General features: G+C 50.9%; 1 protein-coding gene across 6 annotated transcripts in view; it reads left to right on the top strand.

The window, feature by feature from the left end:
* The first annotated feature begins 7,140 nt into the window (after positions 1–7,140).
* Positions 7,141–19,028, top strand: part of AFAP1 (actin filament associated protein 1) — a 130,804-nt gene continuing 118,916 nt past the window's right edge. For 2 of the 6 annotated variants that reach the window (XM_082727498.1, XM_082727499.1), the window contains exon 1: positions 7,142–7,395. The gene's annotated coding sequence lies outside the window, so the exon portion shown is untranslated. Of the gene's footprint in view, positions 7,396–19,028 lie in introns of all 6 variants that reach the window. The other 4 variants (XM_082727502.1, XM_082727503.1, XM_082727501.1 and 1 more) reach the window with 3 other exon arrangements.

Here is a 19,028-nt window from a genome sequence, read left to right as displayed (position 1 = left end):
CATCACCGGGCCACGGACTCCCTCCCCAGACTCTTCCTTCCTCCTCCCTGATCGCTCTTGTTTCTTAAGCAGCAGCCCCCACTTCCCTCCCACTCACAATGCCCCCCTTGGCAAAGGCTCTTTCCTCTGCCTGCAATGCCCCATCTAGCAAACTCCTATTCATCCTTCAATACCCAGCAGAGACACTATCTTCTCTGCAAAGACTTCCATGATATGATCCCTCTTCCCCAAACTGTTAACATTCTTCTTTCCATCCAGATAGCCTAGTTCATCCACAGATTTTTGCTGAGCTGGGCATGACAAAACAGAGGTGAAAGAGACTCTGTCCCTGACCTCAAGAACTGGTCATAAACCCATGGAGGACATGTACTGTGGACTGAATTGTGTTCCTCACAAATCCACCCATGGAAACCCCCAGTGTGACTATATTTGGAGATGGGGTCTAGAAGTAGGTAACTACGGTTAAATGAGCTCATAAGGGTGGGGTACAGGTGTGATAGGGCTGGTGCCTTATAAGAGGAGGAAAAGAGTTTCCTAAAAGGCCCTGTGAGGGCACAGTGAGGAGATGGGTCTCTAGAAGCCAAGAAGAGAACCTTCACTAGAAACCAAACCTCCTGACAGGTGATCACGGACTTCCCAACTTCCAGAACTGTGAGGAACAAATTAATGTTGTTGAAGCCCTCAGTCTGTGGTATTTTGTTATGCAGTCCATCTGACAGATACAAGACGGTCAAAGGACTGGGCCACGGCAGTACGGGTAGCAAGCTCCAGGAGAATGAGGGAAGGAGCCTAGCCAGAAGCAGGTGGGTGTGTGGGAAGGTTTTCCACACCAAGTGCTGAGTCCAGAACAGTGAGTGGGAGTCTAAGAGAGAAAGACGGACGGAGCCTTGCCAGCTGAGGGCACAAAACATGCCGAGGTCGGAGGACAGGAAGCTCCAGGAGCTGCCAGTGTGGCTAGCAGGAGTAGGGGATGTGCTCCTTTCTCTGTGCTCCATAGTAGCCCGGCTGGATCTGGGTTAGGACACAGTCACCATCAGCTCATAACTACCTGTCCCCACCGCTGGGGAGATGCAGCCGTGCCCTGCCTAGAGCTGCTGGCACACGCCGTTCCCGTATAATGTGTTGGCCCCAAAGCCGTGGGATCCGCTCAGCCTCTGTGAGGGGCAGGCCCAGAGCACCAAGGCATTAAAGCATAAAGCTCCATCTGGCCCACCTTCCCTCAAGGGAATCCCTCTCCAACTTCCCTGGGCCACCAGCTCCATGCGGGCTCCTGACGGGACCCCTGGCACCAGCAAGTCCCCAGGTGCATGGACCCCAGCGGTCTACCAGCTTGCGATCCTCAGCAAGTCAAGGCCTCCGGCTGGCAAGGGCTGTCAGGAACCAGCTTTCCTGCCCCCCAATACTGCCCTCTGCTTAAGATGCTCCCGGCAAGTCCTGTGAGGCTTCTGGCGACCAGGTGGGCGGCCGAGTAGTGCCTCTTGCCTGCCTGAATGCTTTCTTACCTTCTCTGCACTAAAATGTCCTTCAAATATCTCTAAGAGTTTCTCTCCCTAGAGGAGTAGCTAAAAGGACAGCCTTTCAGCTGGGGCTTATGGTTGCTCTCTGGGTTCAGATGCTCTTCCAGAGGCCAAAGAGAGGCCCTAGCACTGTGGGAGGTGGGGAGGCATCTCTCATTACTTTGGGGGGTAAGGCCGTTCCATCTGTACCTTTATCTCTTTCAATGCTGACCAGCTATGATTTCTCCCAGATTCCCAGCTCTGCTAAGGGGCGGCCCTTAGTTGCCTTATAATCAAGAGGTCACCTTTTGGGCAGTGGGTCACCCCCTTCTCTGGGACTTCCCAAACACACCTGCCAGTCCATTCTTGCCCAGGGCAGGATGGCTCTGTTGGTTTCTTTGCCTCTCAACCCATGCACCCATGTCCTCTAGCTGCCTGTAAGCTTCCCTTCCAGTGGCTTCCCTGACCAACCCATGTGCTTGTCTCTGGAAAAGAAATTATGAGGTTTGCTCTCAAAGAACTATCTCCACCCTTCTTCCTTTGCCATGGGTTATCCCGTGGAGGAGGGGTTGGGGGACCAGATTGGGGAGAGGGAGACTGATAAGGATGCTTTTGCATAATTCTGGGGACAGCTGCAAAGGCTGGGTGGGGGGAGGATGTGGATTCCAGAAAGAGAGGCAGCAGGACCTGGCAGCTGGAGGTGGGGGATGGGAGAGAGGGCAGGACCCTGCTCCTTGGCAAGGGCACCACTCATGAGTGACGAAACCCAAGAGGAACAGTAGGTCTGGGGTGTGGAAGGTGGGTTCGAGCTGCTGCTTGTCACTGATGAGGTGCCCATGGGCTGCCCAGTGGATGGTGCCCTGGCTAGGATGTTTCTGGTTTCACCAGAATATGAGCTGCCCCTAGGGACAGTGTAGGGGAAGGTGCTGGACCAGCAGAGTAGCCTTAGGGGAACACTGGCTTCTTGAACACTTGGCCTTCCCACATCTGGCAGAGGATGAACAGAGGACAGAGACAATCTGGGAGGGAGGCAGGACAGGGAGGGGAGCTGGGAGGGTGTGGTCAAGCTGAGGCAGTGTCCATAACAGAGCTGGGGGTGAGGTGAGATGCGGTCCAATGGGACCAAGCTGCGTGGGGCAGAGGAGGCCGACGGTGGGTGGGGGGTGGGTGGGGGCCTGGCTGGTAGGTTTGGAGGAGACGAATTAACAGGTATTTGTTTTCCTTTTTCTTTCAATATTATAAGACTGTTTCATTGTCTTTTGATTTCACTTATTTCTGGTAAGAAGTATCTCTAATTCTTACTGTTATTCATCAGACTATGACGTTTGTTTTGTATGGCTGCTTTTTTTTTTTTAATCGTTGTTTACATTTTTTTAAAGATTTCATTTATTTGAGAGAGTGAGCGAGTGAAAGAGAGAGAGAGAAAGAATGGGGGAGAGAGAGAGAAGCAGACTCCCTGCTGAGCAGGGAGCCTGACTCAGGGCTCGATCAAGGACCACTGGGTCATGACCTGAGCCAAAGGCAGACGCAATCTGACTGAGCCACCCGGGTGCCCCTCTATGGCTACTTTTAAGATTTTTTTTTTTAAAACCATTGTTTTCAGCAGCTGTGGTATTGGGTACAAAACACTGTGGCTTCCACCATCCTTCCTCTGAGCAAAGTCAGCAGCCATGTAAGTGACCCTGTGTGGGGTTGACACAGTAAGCCGCTGAGGGGGGCCGGCGAACAGACGTATGAGTGAGCTTGGAGACAGAACGTCCCCGGCCAAGCCTTCTCATGAGACCACCGCCCTAGCCAACAGCTAGATGGCAGTCCTGTGGGCGACCGGGAGGCAGAGGCACCCAGTCAAACCATGCCAGATGGTCTTCCCACACAAACCGTCCATCGTTTCAAGCTGCTGGGCTTGGCGGTAACCTGTTCCGTGACCACAGATGGCTAGTGAAGCAGCCTGTTGGCTTTCACTGCGTTGCTGAGCTGACCTCTCTTCCTAAGCTGGGCCCAGCTGCCGTGGGTGGTCTTTGCTCCCTCTCAGCCCCAGAATCTAGGAAGACTGAGTCCAAAGTGTCATGGCAACACAGCTTACTTGGGATATAGCAGTTGGGAATTATGTTTGTCCTCCAGAGACATGTCATTGGAAGAGTCTGGGAAGAGGTGTCAGGTCACAGACCTCATCAAGGAGCCCTTCACGGTATCAGGCCCCATCAGAAGTTTCCACAACAAGTATTTTTCCACCTTTGGGGTCAATGAATGCTGATTTATTTTCCTATTGGATAAATGTTCTCTCTCCATCAGAAGAAGTTGGGGGGAGGTGGCAAACAGGTACTGGGCTCATTTTCTGAGGTACCAAGAGGTCCCAACATCCATTTTCCTATGGGAAAAAACAATTCTACTAGTCAGAGCTTTGAAGTCTGCCTGGACGGGTTCACTGGCTGTTGGCTTTGTCAGTGAACATGAGGCCCAAACAGGATGGCCACCGGAGAGAAAGGAGAGTCAGGCTGTGTTTCTCTGTGTGACAGACATTCATTGAATACCTCTATGTGACCGTGAGGGATTCTGTAAGTAACAGAAAAATGGACTAACACTGGCTTACACAAACAAGGGTTTTTGTTTTTTCCTACCTCACAGAGAATCTGGAGGTAGGAGATCCCTTGTCTTGATTTGGTTGCTCAAGGGGACAAGGGTCAGAATTTCTAACTCTGACTTTGCTTCTGGTTGTAAAGTGGCTGCTGTGGATCCAGATATCACATGTGCATCCAAAGGTAATGATCTCTGCTGCAGAGAAAAGGCAGCATCAGCTATGCTGATTCCTTTTCCCGAAGAGGAAAACCTCCCCTGGAAATTAAGGGTATATTGGTAAATCTTCCCTTACTGGCTCTCTGGGGGATAAGAGCAAGGAAGAACATCCTGATCTAGAGTCATTACCAATTCCTGTGCTATAAATTCTCTTACCACATCGAATTTCAAGCTACCAACAGGACGCTGCTTGGCTGAGGCTATGGGAAGAGATGCCAGGAACACATTGTATGGCACTTCTCTCATACAGTTACAGAGGATGTAAAATTCTCTGTAGCATAGATGATTGTAAGCCACTGTAAAATAACTAGCAATTAATTTCAAATATTTATTTTTGTTTTTAATATAACTTTTAATTGTAAGCTTATATCACTTGATTTTTGAGTAATGACTGGGTTTAAGAACTGACTTTGCAAAACTCTTACACAAGGAACAATCAGCTCTCAGGGTCCGGTCCAAATTGGCACAGGGGGCACTACTGTTAGAAACCTCTCAGCCAACTTCCACTGCATTTCCCTGGCCAGGACGATGTCACATGGCCACCTCAGGCTGTGAGGGAGGTCAGGAAGACAAGATACTATTCAGGTCTATAGAATGGAATATAGCCAGGAAGAAGGGCCTGGAAAGGACAGTAGGGCCAGCCAACAAGTTGACTGATTGGTCTATCTCTAGCCAACAGCCCTGGACCAGAACTGTGCTGGGCATTTGGAGCACAGGGTGAGTTAGACATGTCCCGTTCCTATTCTTCCAGGGCTTTCAGCGTGGGTGGCAAGAGGATGGTTGTGATGAAGTCCAGAGGGGACGTACAGGGAGCTGTGAATGTGTGTCTGGGGAGGCGACCCGGTATTAGTTCTTTGTTGTTTCAGAAGAAATAACGAAAAATGTAAGGACTTAAAACAGTGCGCACACTGTTAATTCTGGTTCTGGGTTACATGCTGGCTGGGTCCTCTGCTCAGGCTTTGTTCAACCTATTGGCCGGGTTTCATCCTCCCTTGTTCGGAAAGAATCCACTCCCAGGATCATTCAGGTTGATGCCTGAATTTACACCTGTGGGCCTGCAGGATAGGGGGCCTAGCTTTTTGATGATGGGTCCGTCACAGTTGTGCCTGGTGTAGGGGTGGTTACAAAGCCTTCCTGGGAAAAGTGACATTTAGGGAGAGGCTGGAAGGGTCAGTGGGAGCTGGCTGGTACAGGGAGAAAGTGTATCAGGCAGAGGGCAGTGTGTGCCAAGGTCTGTGGCCTGGAGTGACCCTCCTTTGTAGTAACTACTTTGCTCCCTGGGATAGTATCTTCCTATTCTCTGAAGACATCCCCCAACCACAGCAGGGTCCTGGCTGGAGAGGAGGAGGGACGCATTCATGAAGGACTTTGTTTGGCAAATCAGTTCGGAAGTCAGGCTTTCAGTGGTGTGTGTGTGTGTGTGTGTGTGTGTGTGTGTGTGTCTGCATGTGCAGGGAGATGGGACCTGATCCCCGCCCCCCCCACCCAGTACCTTAAGGGCACCAGGCTCCGTTCTATGCACAAAAATGAGTCAGAGTCCTGCCTTGTCCTGGAGAGGTCACACTTCACTGAGGGTGGTTGGCGGGAGTGGGGTGGGGTGTGAGGAGGACCACTCAGACAGGAAACTCCAGCCATTGCTGTTAGGGAGGTGGAAATGCAGAGAGGGATTGCATGGGGGAGCAAGGGACATAAAGCACCCGAAGATGGAGTTCGGATTTTAGCCTGAGCAACTGTGTGGATGGAGGCCCCTTACTGAGAACAGGAAGAATGCAGAGAAGCCGTTTGGAAGTGTTGAATAAAGCACTTGTGTTGGCCATGAGAAGCTAGGGGTGCCTGGTGGGCATCCAGCAGGGGATCTGGGAGAGAGTAAGCAGGGTTGGAGATAGAGACCTAGCGATCTCCACAGTATGTAGCCTGGAAGAGCATGGGATTTCCTGGTTAAGAGAGTTCATGGCAGATAGGACGGCATGGCCCCAGCCATGGGTTACTCTAACACTCCAAAATGCAGGGCTTGGGCACAGCAAGGGATGGGTTACATAGACAGAAACCCAGAAACTAGCATTGTCTCCGACAATGCTGAAAGATAAAATACAATGAGGACAGAGGTTTTCGAGATGATCCACACTTGAATACATGCGGGTGACAGGAGGGGAAAGGAGGGCCTTTCAGGTGCAAAATAGCAAAAACACAGAGACTCTGAGGTAGGAAGAACAAGAGCTTGGCACCTGGCTCTTTTATCATGCGTTAAAGTGACCCCCAGAAATCTCTCGTTCTGTGGATTTTTGCCTCTATGCCACTCCTAACGCATATCCTCTGTGCTGCTAAAATGTTTGCCGAATGAATAAAAGAATGAGTGAACAGGGGGGCTATGTGACTTGGGGTGGCAGGTGATCTCGCTCCTTGGGCCTCAGTTTCCCTTTCTGTAATCCAGGCCAACCCTACACACCTGAGTTTGGGATTTGGGGTGAGCACTGCCTGCTAAGCCGATTCTGAGTGGACAATACGCTCGGCCCTCCCAGGTGGGGACGTGAATTCGGCCATGGGCTGTGCAGCCCCGCAGCCCTGCAGCCCCGCAGCCCCGCAGCCCCGCAGCCCCGCAGCCCCGCAGCCCCGCAGCCCCGCAGCCCCGCAGCCCCGCAGCCCCGCAGCCCCGCAGCCCCGCAGCCCCGCAGCCCCGCAGCCCCGCAGCCCCGCAGCCCCGCAGCCCCGCAGCCCCGCAGCCTCGCAGCCTCGCAGCCTCGCAGCCCCGCCCCGGCGTGGCCCCGCCCCCTCCTTTGTTTCCCCGGCCCCGCCCCCTGCGCGCGGCTCCCTCCCCATTGGTCTGGGGGCGGGCCCCGAGTTTTGGGCACCGCCGGGGGCGGGGCGAAGGGGCGCTGTGGGGGACGTGTGCGCCTGCGCGGTGCTCCAGCCTGGCCGCAGCCTGGCGCCGGCTGCTGCTCTGCACGGAGCCGGAGCCCGAGTCCGATCCCAAGCCGGAGTCGGGCTGAGGCGGCGGCGGAGGCGGCCCCGCCCCAGGGCTCCATTGTTGCGGCGACCGCGGCTCCTCCAGGTGCTAGGCTCTGCTTCGTTCGGCCCCGAGCGAGTGCCGCGGAGGCGGTGGCCTGAGGTGAGGCGGCGGGGCCGGACCGGACCGAGTCCGGGACCGGCAGGGGTCCGGGGTAGGGCTAAGGGCCAGGGCTGGTGTGGGTCCAGGGAGTGGACGCGGGTCTCGGGGTTGGACGGGGTCCGGGGCGGGAGAGGGGCCAGCACCTGTCTGGTCTGAGGTCTGAACGGGGTCCGCGGCGGGCAGGGTTCCGCGGCCGGAGGAGGGGCCAGGGCCCGTGGGGGTCCAGGAGCTGGACGGGAGTCCCGTGGCCGAACGGGGTCCAGGAGCTGGACGGGGGTCCCGGGGCAGAGCGGCCAGGCTGGGCCTGGAGGAAGTCCCAGGTGGCAGGAGTCCCGGGTCCGGCGGGGGTCCCGAGTTGGGCGAGGTTTCCCTTTGGGTGGGGGTCCGCGGACCCGGCCGGGGTTTCAGGGCTAAGTGGAGGTCCAGCGGCAGGACGGAGTCCCAGGCGGCAGGGCTCCCGAGGTTGGACGAGGGTCCTGGGTCGGTGGAGGTCTCAGGCGCCAGGGACCCGGGGGCGGCGGGGGTCCCAAGGGCGGGTGTGGCATGTCCAAGCGGGGCCATCGCGGGGTCGCTGCCGGAGGAGGCGGCCGCCGCCCTGAGCGCTAGTAGGTTGGGGACCAGGACTGACCGGGCCGTCGCGCATCTGGGCGCCCGGGCATTGTCTCCGCTTGGGGGGGGGGGCGCACCGAGGGGGCTGCGCGCCCCCTGCGACCCTCTATGGACCCTCGCGTGAATGCGCGCGCGGTGCTTCTGATCACTCAGAGTGGGGGCACTGTTTCGGTTCCCGCTTCCCGATAGTGTGGCTGGTTCAGTGTGTCTGTGAAGGTAGCTCTGCGTGGGTCCTTGCGCGTGGGGAATCCCAGACCGCCTGCGAGTGGGAGAGACTGTTTCCGTCTTCCTTACCCCCAGGGTGTGCCAGGCTGTCTCATTGAGGATGACTGCATGGGCTCTGATTGTGGGGGCCCTGGCCACCCTGAGAGTGAGACGCTCTTTCTCTTGTTCCCCAACCCCATGATTGGTTACATGAAAGCGTTGCCAACCTGGCCGTGCGTGGGACGGCGCTCCTGGTGTCCTGGCCACCCTGCGCGTTGGGAAAGTCTGGCCCTGTTCCCCTTCTCCGGGTTTGTAGGGGTGTGATCCACCACCACTAACCCGCAGCCCCACACCCTGCGCCTGTGCGGGCTTGTGGGCGGTGGTCTGTATGGTGAGGGGGTCCTTGTGCATGTAGTGGAGCCTGGCAGGGTGTAGCGGGTTGTGCATGGGGGCGCAGTTGGCCTGGTTAAAACAGCTGACTCTCTCTTTTATTGTTTTTTTGTTTTTGTTTGGTTTTTTGCCAAATGAGGGGAAAGGAGAGCGGCCTTCTCGGAGAACCCACTGCTCTCAGCGGCCCCGCCCCGGGCTAGGGGAATGGCAGGGCTGTCACCGGCCCGGGGACCACGCGTCAGGCCGCCCCATTTCCTGCTGCAGTGTGAGAGCCGGCTCTGATTGGATGGAGCCCAGCCCCTCTGCCCTGAGCTTCTTGATTTCTTCCGTTAGCATTGGGAAGAAAAAAAAATATTTAAAGCCAGATTTAACTTTGCAGCGTTCAGCGCGCCTGGAGACTGGAGGAAACTCTGGCAAGAATTTGGCGGGCTGGAAAATGCATTTGAAGGAGGAGAATCCACACCCACGGAATGAGGCCAAGGCAGTTACAGTTAGAGGTCAAGTTGACAAAGGGATAGGGAGAGTGAGGTTGAGGATGGGGAAACTCAGATTTCAGCCTGATGTCAAGACTTGATACTGTCTTGCAGGCTCTGTATCTTTCAGCACTTAAATAAAGGGGAAACACCTACAATGCCTCAGGGATGATTCTCTTCCTTGGGGATCACAAAGTTGAACAAGGCAGCCTCTTCCTTTTAGGATGTTTTGTTCTGGTCCAAGATAGAAGACTGAGGCATAGGCAGCAGTAGTTCTAATATCCAAATATGGTGGTTTGTTTTGTTCACAATCGTTGTGAACAAGATGGCATATGAGTAACAGGAGTGCCAGACAAAAATGTAATAATGGAGTTGTTGCTTTTACACCGTCCAGACTTAGCACGGAGATCCTCCCCTGTGTTCAGCTCTTCCCCTCTCCCCCACCTACAGCTGCTGTCCTAGGTCGTCTTACCCATTCTTACCTGTCAGTTTAGGTGACGCCTGCTCTTGGAAGTCTTCCCTGAGATCTTATGTCCTGCTCTCTAGAACTATGGTCTTTGAGGACAGGGTGGTTAGCTGTAGTGGATTGATAAAGATGGGCACAGTTTGTATCCAGAGCTGAGAAGAGGCATATTTAAATGGGAGGGTGTTTTTTTTTTTTTTCCCCTATACCATGGTTAGATAGTTCATGTGATTTATTTCTTCACCATTCTGTGATTCTTCAAGTCTCAGAATGGTTTTTAGAATAATATTTGTCGTCACTTCCTAGTATTTGCTGCACAAGTGAGTACAGCATTCTTCATTAGCATTCATTTGGTCTCATTCTGTCTCCAGAATTCAAGGTACTGTTGGTTCCTGCAAAGCTACCCATTCTGGGTTTCACTTTCTTCACCTTTGAGAGTCTTAACACGGGGGAAGAATCTTCTTAGTCCTAAACCTTTCAAGCTTTTAACCTAATAGAGCGAAGGAAAGCCCTCGTAGCAGGAGTGTAGACATAATGGAGATCTGTGAAAATACAGATCCAGAAGTAGAAGTTCTTTTCTTTTTCTTCCAGAAGTTTAGGTGCGTGGGTGTACACTTTGTCTCAAATGTAAGGACAGGAGAATATGATGAAAACTGAAGCAACATTTCAAGATGGTCTTGCCTGTTCTTTAGAATTATGCTGTCCTTGCAACATCTGCATTGTATCAAATTGGTTTGATGTTTTCCTTAATGAAGTCATTGGGTGCAGAACTCTGGTTTGGAGCATTTCGTTGAACTTCTGAGTGTCATATGAAGGCAGCCAACTGTGGGCTTCTGTACGTCCCAGTCTCTCACAGAGTTTTTTAATTTGGGGAGTCTGAAATAAGTGGAATTTGGAGAGTGCCTCGAGTAGGTGTGTGTGACTTTATATGATGGCTTAAAGCACAGTTTAAAATTGTTGCTTGCAGAAAATTATGTCCTATGTTCAATGGCCTAAAAGGAAACTCCACTTCTAAGGAATATAGTAATAATCCTTTAAACTATAAATCTCCTCTCTATTTTCTCTGTTTCGTAAGATGGGAATTTGGCAGGCTTGGTTTCCTGAAAGCCCCATGTCTGTCTGTAGAAAGGATAGGTAGTTTTCTCTGCCATTCTTATTTGAGTGATTGCAGGGATTAAAAATAGGATAAACTGTCTGGTAGCAATACCACCGAATTAGGATTTTTCACTTAACTCAGTAAGAGTTTTGTCCTTTTTTTGGTTCGCATCCTTTCCTAATTAAAAAGAAAAAATAAAAAAATAAAAAATAAATTAAAAAAGTGCTTTGTTACATGCTGTACGTGGTTTGTTTTGTTCACAATTTTATTTTAGGAGAGGCTTTCATAAACTCAGCTGGATCTTCTTTGTGGGTTTCTTAGGATGTTTTGATATTCCCACCGAAACTTAACCAGTTAATGCTTTTTCTGTGTTGAGATGACCATTTCGTTCATAGCTGGCTGGATCTTTATGCAGTTTCACTGAAGAGGGGTCTCCTATGGAATCGAATGCCCGGGGTTAGAGATGGCAGAGCTTGGACTCTGCATTTCAAAGCTGTCCTCTCTTGTTCTTTGACCCAGGAGCCCTAATACGAAGCCTCATTCACCTGCTTTCAAGGATTGATGGTGCTGCTGCTGCTGCTGCTTCTTTTAGGAGGACTTTGCCTCAAAGTCAGTCTTTGATGTTCTAGCCTAATTTCCACCCCAAGCCCCATATCACTCACCACATGGATTTTCTTCTCCCTTTTTAATTTTAAAGTGCTCATCATGTATATGCCTGTTATCACCGGCTACCTCAAAATCTTTTTGCCTGTTGGCAGGATATAGACAAATGACATAGTGACGACCTTTGGTTCTCTTGGGCAGGAGATGTGAACTAGACCCCCAGTTCATGAAGTCCAAGTGCGTCTTGGACTTCAGCTCCCCCAGCAGTAAAAAGGAGTCAGCTGTTAGTTATGTCTCTTCTGTGTAGCTCAAGAAGTTGTCCTGGGGATGAAATGAAATCAGGGACGTGGTGCAATTTGTTAAGTTGTAAAATAATACATTGCCCAGGATTTTCCAAAAAAAAAAAAAAAATGCTTCATGCGCAATTGAATGAACCCAGGTTGTTCTTAGATCTCTAAATGTTTGGTCCTTAGTGGGTGCTGTGATAGGCAACTTCATTTAGGATTGTTTTTCACCTTTCATGGGCCAGTATTTGATACTTCAGTCTTGTGCGGCAATGTCATGTTGAGTCACCGTTCATCACTTGTAAGCGGGACGACAGCACATGTGGGATGTAGCCTTGATCTCTTCAGGCTTGTGTGATCCCACGTGTGCTCCTTTAATGCATTTGAGCAGGGTGTGGGGGGAGGCAATAGGCATTCTGAGGTCAAGGTCAGCCAGTGCTCAGCAGCTCACATCAGAGCTACCCGGCTCGAGGGAGCAGCAGGCATCAGTCAGCTCCAGGGTTTCTTGAGCCTTCCCCACTCTGGCCAGCCCACTCTGGAGAATGTGCAGTACTTCCCAGGGTCTCTTTCTCTCTCTCCTGCCTTTGCTTCCTCTCTGCCAACTGCTCAGGCCTCTGAGCTGCGCCTGCCTCTGCGTGGAGGGGTTACAGCGGCTCATAAAACACAGCACTTCCGCTCTAAGAATCCACCTTTATGCACAGATATTAAATTATACCATCATGCAACTCAACAAACATTAACATGGGTTACCTGTGATGCGCCCAAGTCCCATGGTAGGTGTGGACATACGAGATGGACACCGTGACTGGAGCATGAAGGGCAGGGGGCTCCACGGTCCAGGGGGGAGGGGCAGGAGACCTGGGCGTGGTCTCAGCACCATGCAGTGCGGTGCGTGTGGCCAGAGGTCCAGAGGTCCAGAGGTCCAGAGGAGAGTGTCGGGGCTGGAGTTACCCCAAATCTAAACTTTCAGAATGTTTTGGGCACTTTTCAATTCCCCGAATCGGCATTTGTCAGAACAAATCTCTAATGTCTGGATGGCCATTACTGTCTGTCGACTGCAAGTCACTTTACTCTTTCTGAAAGGTCAGCGGGGGGACAGGCACTCTGCGGGGTGTTTGGGCGCCTGTGACTGCTGGAACAAAGTGTCACACGCTGAGTGGCTTTAGAATGACACAGATTCCTTATCTCACAGTTCTCTAGGTGAAAAGTCTGACTCTGGCCTCACTCAGCAAAAAACAAGGTGTGGGCAGGGCTGCGCTCTGTCCTGGAGAATCTGGGGAAGAATTGCTTCCAAGCTCGTGCAGATTATCAGCCGAATACAGTTCCTGCAGTCGTTGGAATGAGGCCCCTGTTTCCTTTCTGGCTGTCAGCCGGCGCGCCGCCCACAGCTCCTAGAGGCCTCTTTCTGGTCCTTGCGCACAACCCACCAGGCCCAGAACCAGCAGGGACCCCCAAAGCCTGCCCCAAGCTCTCTGACTTCCCCTTCTGTCACATCTCTTCTACTTGGAGAAAGTTCTTGGCTTTTAAGGGCCCTCGTGATCTGATGTGGCCCACCCAGATAAGCCAGGATAACCTTCCCATCTAAGGCTAATGGCAAAGTTCCTTTGCTGTGAATGTGACATACTCATATGTTCCAGAGTTAGGGACATCTTTGGGGACTGTTGTTCTGCCTTCCACAGTTCGCTGATCCATTTAGGACAGCAGCCAATGAAGTTGTGACCGTTACCCTAATTGATACATAAATTAAGGAACGCACCAAAATTTTAAGCCCATCGATAGGACCATTAAGATCCCTATTAAGTGACAAGATGGTTCTGCTTCACTGTTGAGCTGTGGGCGTGATTCACAGCCCTAGAGTCAAGTCAGTCAAAGGCATAGTAACTTTTGGGCTTTGGGCTACTTAAGTGGTCCACTCTGATCAGAGAAGTTTTGCCAAGAAGTCAACAGAGGAATTCCTCCATTAGAAAAACCAGCCTTGGGGTGCGGGCCTTACCTTTTCAAGATTTACACGAAGGACTTTGTCCTCATGGGGTAGAGAGTGCAGGATACCACGTCCATTTCTAGAATGGAAACAGCTGAGTCAACCCAATGGGGATTCACATTCCTGAGTTTTAGAGAGTCTGTTTCAAGGCTGAGGCAAAGCCTAGTAAACAAAGTTTTCACTTTCACTGATAATCAGGAATGAGGTGCACTGGCTGATCAAGGAGACAACTGGTGATGATCACCAAGTATTTAAGACCAAGCGTGACCTCATTTGATCATGTGGCTGTTTTTAATCCTTTTTCATAAGGATTTTTTTTCCCCCTTACGACAAATGACAAGCTCTGATTTGAAATAAACTTCCTGTAAGAAAGCAGAATCTAGAATTCTAAGACTTTCCAGCTGGCCTCCAGGAATTTATGAACTGCCTGAGACCCTGGACAAACATTTTGTGTGTCCGTGCCCGTGTGTGTGTTTAGCGGGGAGAGGAGTTCCAGCTTTGCCATTCATTTTCAACGGGGTTGAGTTCTGGAAGGCTTCACACACCACTCAGTGTGATAGTCCTGCCGCTCCAGTATCAGATTTTGTTTAAAAATTTAATACTCATTTTGAAGAACAAAGTTCTTCTACAGGCCCATACTTTTAAGAGTGAAAAATTCTGTGAGACTGAGTATGAAAACACAGCAATCACCTACCCCGCCCTTCTCCACCCTGATTCCTGCTCCTCAGAGGCCATCATTTTCAAGCTTCAGCTCTTTCCTTCAGATCTGGTGTGTGTGAAACATCCTACTATTTAGAAGCCCATCTGGGTCCCTTATCCTACCGCCGCCTCCCGCTACTACCTCTTTCTGCCCTGTCCTGCGTGTGATTACGTTAAAGGTTTTGCTGGAGAGTTTAGCAGCACTTAGGACAACTGTGGAGATGTTATTCCCAGCTGAGATGTTGGGTCTATTTTGATTACATTTCCTTTCTTTTTCCTAGAGTTTGTTTTGCTTAGTGTTCTTTGTATCTGTCCTTTATCACCCCTCACCGGAGAAGTGTCAGTCTCCCTTCAGTACATCCACACCCACCAGGTATAATTCTTCTGAACTTCCCATCCTGCTGCCTTTCCTCTCTACTGCCTGCCTGCTAGGCCTGCTGTGACTCTCCTCCTAGATCTTCCCCATCACCCTGAGAGTTTCTCTCTCCTGGCTTAAGCTAGAATCCTCCTTTTTTTAGTTTTCTCTCTTACTTTGGTGGAGCATACCTACCAGTAGCTGTTGAAGATATATATATATATATTTTGAGATCTTGTATAATGTTGAAATATTTCATTCTCGCATATAATTGACCATTTGTCTGAGTATAGAATTCTGGGCTAGAGAGGCACCTGGATGGCTCAGTGGGTTAAACCTCTGCCTTTGACTCAGGTCATGATCTCAGGGTCCTGGGATCTAGCCCTGAGTTGGGCTCTCTGCTCAGTGGGGAGCCTGCTCCCCCCCCCCCCCCCGCCTGCCTCTTTGCCTACTTGCATTCTGTCTGTCTGTCAAATAAATAAATACAATCTTAAAAAAAAAAAAAAGAATTCTGGGCTAGAAATAATTTTCCTGCAGAATTTTGAAGACTCTGCTCAGAATTCAAGTTCCAATGGGACAGTCGATGTGTCCAAAGCCTTTTCTTTGTAGGTGACCCACATATCCCTTTGCATAATCTTTTAGACCCTTGTTTTTCCTGGTGTTTGGAAATTTTGTGATGGTCACATCATGAAGGGGGTCTTGTTTTTTTTCCTTATGTTGGGCACTTAGTGTCCTGCCCTATCTGTGGACCCCCACCCTTTATTCTGAGCTCACATGTCCCGACAGGTCTTCTGCACTCTTCTATTTACCTACTTCTTAGTCTCTGATTGCCTTTTTGGAAGATTTCTCCAAACCCTCCTATGACTTTTTATTGCTATATACATTTTTTTTTTTAGTATTAGGAACTCCTTTATAGCCCCCCAAATATATATTTTTTATAGTACCATCCTTTCTGGTTTTGAGGATGTGGTCAGATGTGGTTTTATTGCCTTAGACATCCTGGAAGAAAGGTTTATTTTTACATGGCTTCTCAGTGTGATTATCTAACAAAGCCTGGCATATCTGATAATAGTTTATGACACTACTGCATTCTGAGAGAAAAAGTCCCTTTCAGCCCATTATCTATTTTTCAATATGGAAAAAGAAAGGTTACCTTTCAGTCCTTGGAGGCATGAGACATAGTGTTTGTATGTTTCCAGACACCCTCTTCAAAGACATTTCTTTCCCGTCTATGCCTGTCGCAGCTAAATTTTGCCCTCTGCTTCATAAACCTAAGCACGTCCATTCAGTACTCTATGTGTGGCTGCCATCAATGAGTTCAGAGTTTGGAAATCCTTGTGCCCTTTTACTTGACCTGGCACACTCCTAGTTGATCATGCCCATATGTATGGTGTGCGGCACTGCTGGTGGCAGGCAACCTTGAGAAAGCTCCTTTTCGAGGTCTTTTTTAACCATAAAAAATATTGGGAGAAGAAAAAAGAAGGAGTAGTAATGCTGGATTCTTGTTCTAGACCCTAGGTAACGGTGCCACAAACTAGGGGTATTTTTAGCCATGGTGGGTAGGGCTAGGTTTGGGGCTGTTGGCTAGGTTTGGGGCTGTCGGCTAGTCTGGAACTTTCTAGCATAAGCAGTGTACAGAAATGGCTTATTGGGGTTGGGAGAAGGGGGGTGGAGTTATGGACATTGGGGAGGGTATGTGCTTTGGTGAGTGCTGTGAAGTGTGTTAACCTGGCGATTCACAGACCTATACCCCGGGGATAAAAATATATGTTTATAAAAAAATAAAAAATTTTAAAAAGAAGAAGAAAAAAAAAAAGAAATGGCTTATTGGGAGCAGGACACAGGCCTCCTGGTGGTAGTGGGGTGTTTGATGAAGACCTGTGTGACAGATGTCCAAAGAAGAAAGGAGAATGCATGGAACCCTACATGGAGAGTGGCTCTTGAAAAGTAAAGGGTTTTCCAGAACATTTAGAGCACGCAATTCTCAGTTATGTTAACTCTCTGATGTGGAAACAAAAGTGAAAGTGACAATCAGGGTGAATCTTGAGGACACTTGGCATGATATTTTTTTGTGAAAATCCCCTCTTCCCAATTAATTCAGATTTGTATATTGGGAGGTCCTACTAAGTTACTTGATTTTTTTTTTTTTTCTCCAAATGGGTTATTTCAGTTTTCCTATTCTGGAGGCATGACCCTCTATGTTAGACCTTTTAGCCTGCTATAGCAGAAGACCGAAGACCAAGTGGCTTGTAAACCCCCAGAATTTAAATCTGGAGTTCTGGAGACCAGAAGTCCAAGGTCAGTGTTGGCCCATTAAGTATGTGGCGTGGACCCTCCTGGCTCATAGATGACATCTTCTTGCACTGCACTTGTGTGATGGAAGGATAGCAGGGAACTCTGGGGTCCCCTTTATAAGGGCACTAATCCCATTTAGGGTGGCTCTACCCTCATGACCTGGTGGCCTCCTGAGGACCCTGCCTCCTAAGACCATCCCCTTGGGGGTTCAATTTCAACAAAGGAACATTCAACATAGGAATTTCAACATTCATCTGTAGGACCTTTGGAGAAGCTCGGGGTCCTGTATCACTCCCCCATCCCTACCTCTTCTGTGGGCTGAGTGCTTACTGTGCCCAGGGCACTGTGCTCAGCACTTTCCATCCGTACCTTGCTTTGTCTCTGTAGCCACTCTGTGGGGTAGGTAATGTCCCCATTTTGCAGGCGACAAAACGAGATGGGAGTCCTGGGGACTAGAGTTAGCAGTCTGCGTGACGTAGAAGAAAAGCTGGTAATGCTTTAGGAATGATCCACATTGACTAGACTTAGCGGGGGGATCACGTCCCGATATACACACGTAGCAAACCCTGATGTCCTATCCTTCAGACTCATCTGTTGTTGTTGGTCAGTTGCATCTCAGTTTAAACACCAGAGAGGAGGAGACACTGAATAACTTGCTTAAGATCCCATGGTAAGCGGAACTCAAATGTCAAGGCCAAAGCCCGGGCTCCTGACTCCTGACTCCATGCTATGAGGCCTTTTTATCTCCTTGGTGGCTTGGCTGAGAGTTGACTGATGTGCCCAGGACCTGTCATAATGGAGCTTTTCACGGTGCCAGCAACTCCTGCTTGGCAGCCGTGTGGCTCTTGCTGCCTTTGACCTTCAGGGTGTTCCTTGGGATATGGATAGGTCCTCAGTGTCCGTGCCCCCTGCACTCCCTGTGTCAGCCATGTGGCAGTGAGCATGCCTCATCTGGGAGCAGGAGTCCCAGCCTAGGCAGCCTGTCCAACTGCGTGGGGAGAGGGGCAGACGTGTGTTGGTTGGCTCCTGGGGCTTGTGACAAATGCTGGCAGAGGCGGGAACCAGATGCTCTGGGACATTAGCAGGGGTGGGGGGCATGGTGCCTCAAAGGATGTGGTTTGGAGGTGGACTGTGGAGGAGCAGTGGGGTTCCCAGAGGCTTTCTTGGCCCTCTGAAGATTCCAGGTAGTTGGTCTGACTTGGATGGCTTTTCCCGAATTCACAGTATTTTTAGTGCAGGGCAGGAATGGACCAGAGCAAGGGAGGGCTTCTCTGTGTCATGAATGTGGTGAGTCTTCAGAGTCTAACAGATTGGGCCAGCCTGGGCCATGAGGGAAGAGCCTGGGCCACCCACCCCCTGGACACCTGTCAGGCGAGGCCCAGAGGAGGTCATCATGCCTGGACCCTGCATGCCAGCTGCCCCTGAATTTGGGGAAGTACAAAGGAAGCTGCTGTACTGTGCATGAGGGCCACCGCCCGTGATATTTAGCCCGCCCTCTGGGTGCGATAACCTCAGAGAACAGAGGGGTCCTACGGATCCACACCCGGCCTCCCTGATACTGAACCATTCCTTGTACCACCGCGGAGGGCATTTCTGAAGCCTCCAGATGCTGGCCGTCTGTTGGCTGCCCATGGAGCTTGGGGAGAGCAGCCAGGGGTGATGGCCAAGACATGGGCCCCCAGGCCTGGGCTGGCATCTGGCCCTGCCACTTGCTGATGAGCCGTGTAGAATCTTGGGCTCGTCTGTAACTTCTGTGAGCCTCTAAGATGATGTGGCAACACAGCCTTCTTGGTTAGGGGATCAGGTGTTTGAGGCAATGAACCTGAAGCACTTTGTGTGCGCGAGGTGTGTGGACTAGCGGAGGGTTGCTGAGTGGGATGGCATGGCTGGAGTTATTGGGGGTAGTCACAGCTTTGACTCAGGTGCACCCTGGTGGAGAATGTCACCCAGCCTGGGGATACCGGCTGCAACAGCACAGGGGTGGACATGGGAGCCTTTGACTTGCACAGCAAGTATCGTCACAGAGCCGCAGGATCTGTCACTGTTGGTGAAATTTGCATCCCTGGTTTGCAGCCACCTGCAAACCTGAGGACCTCCTGGGTCGGGTACACACAGCTCATGCTGGATGGTGCAGCCTTCCCGAGCTGCTGGTGGGGCAGCACATCCATGCTGGGTGAGGGA

The sequence above is a fragment of the Mustela nivalis genome (assembly GCF_964662115.1).
Source record: "Mustela nivalis genome assembly, chromosome: 4".
Taxonomy (NCBI): Eukaryota; Metazoa; Chordata; class Mammalia; order Carnivora; family Mustelidae; genus Mustela; species Mustela nivalis.
Note: the sequence above shows the minus strand (reverse complement) of the source record. Positions and strands in the feature narration are given on the sequence as shown.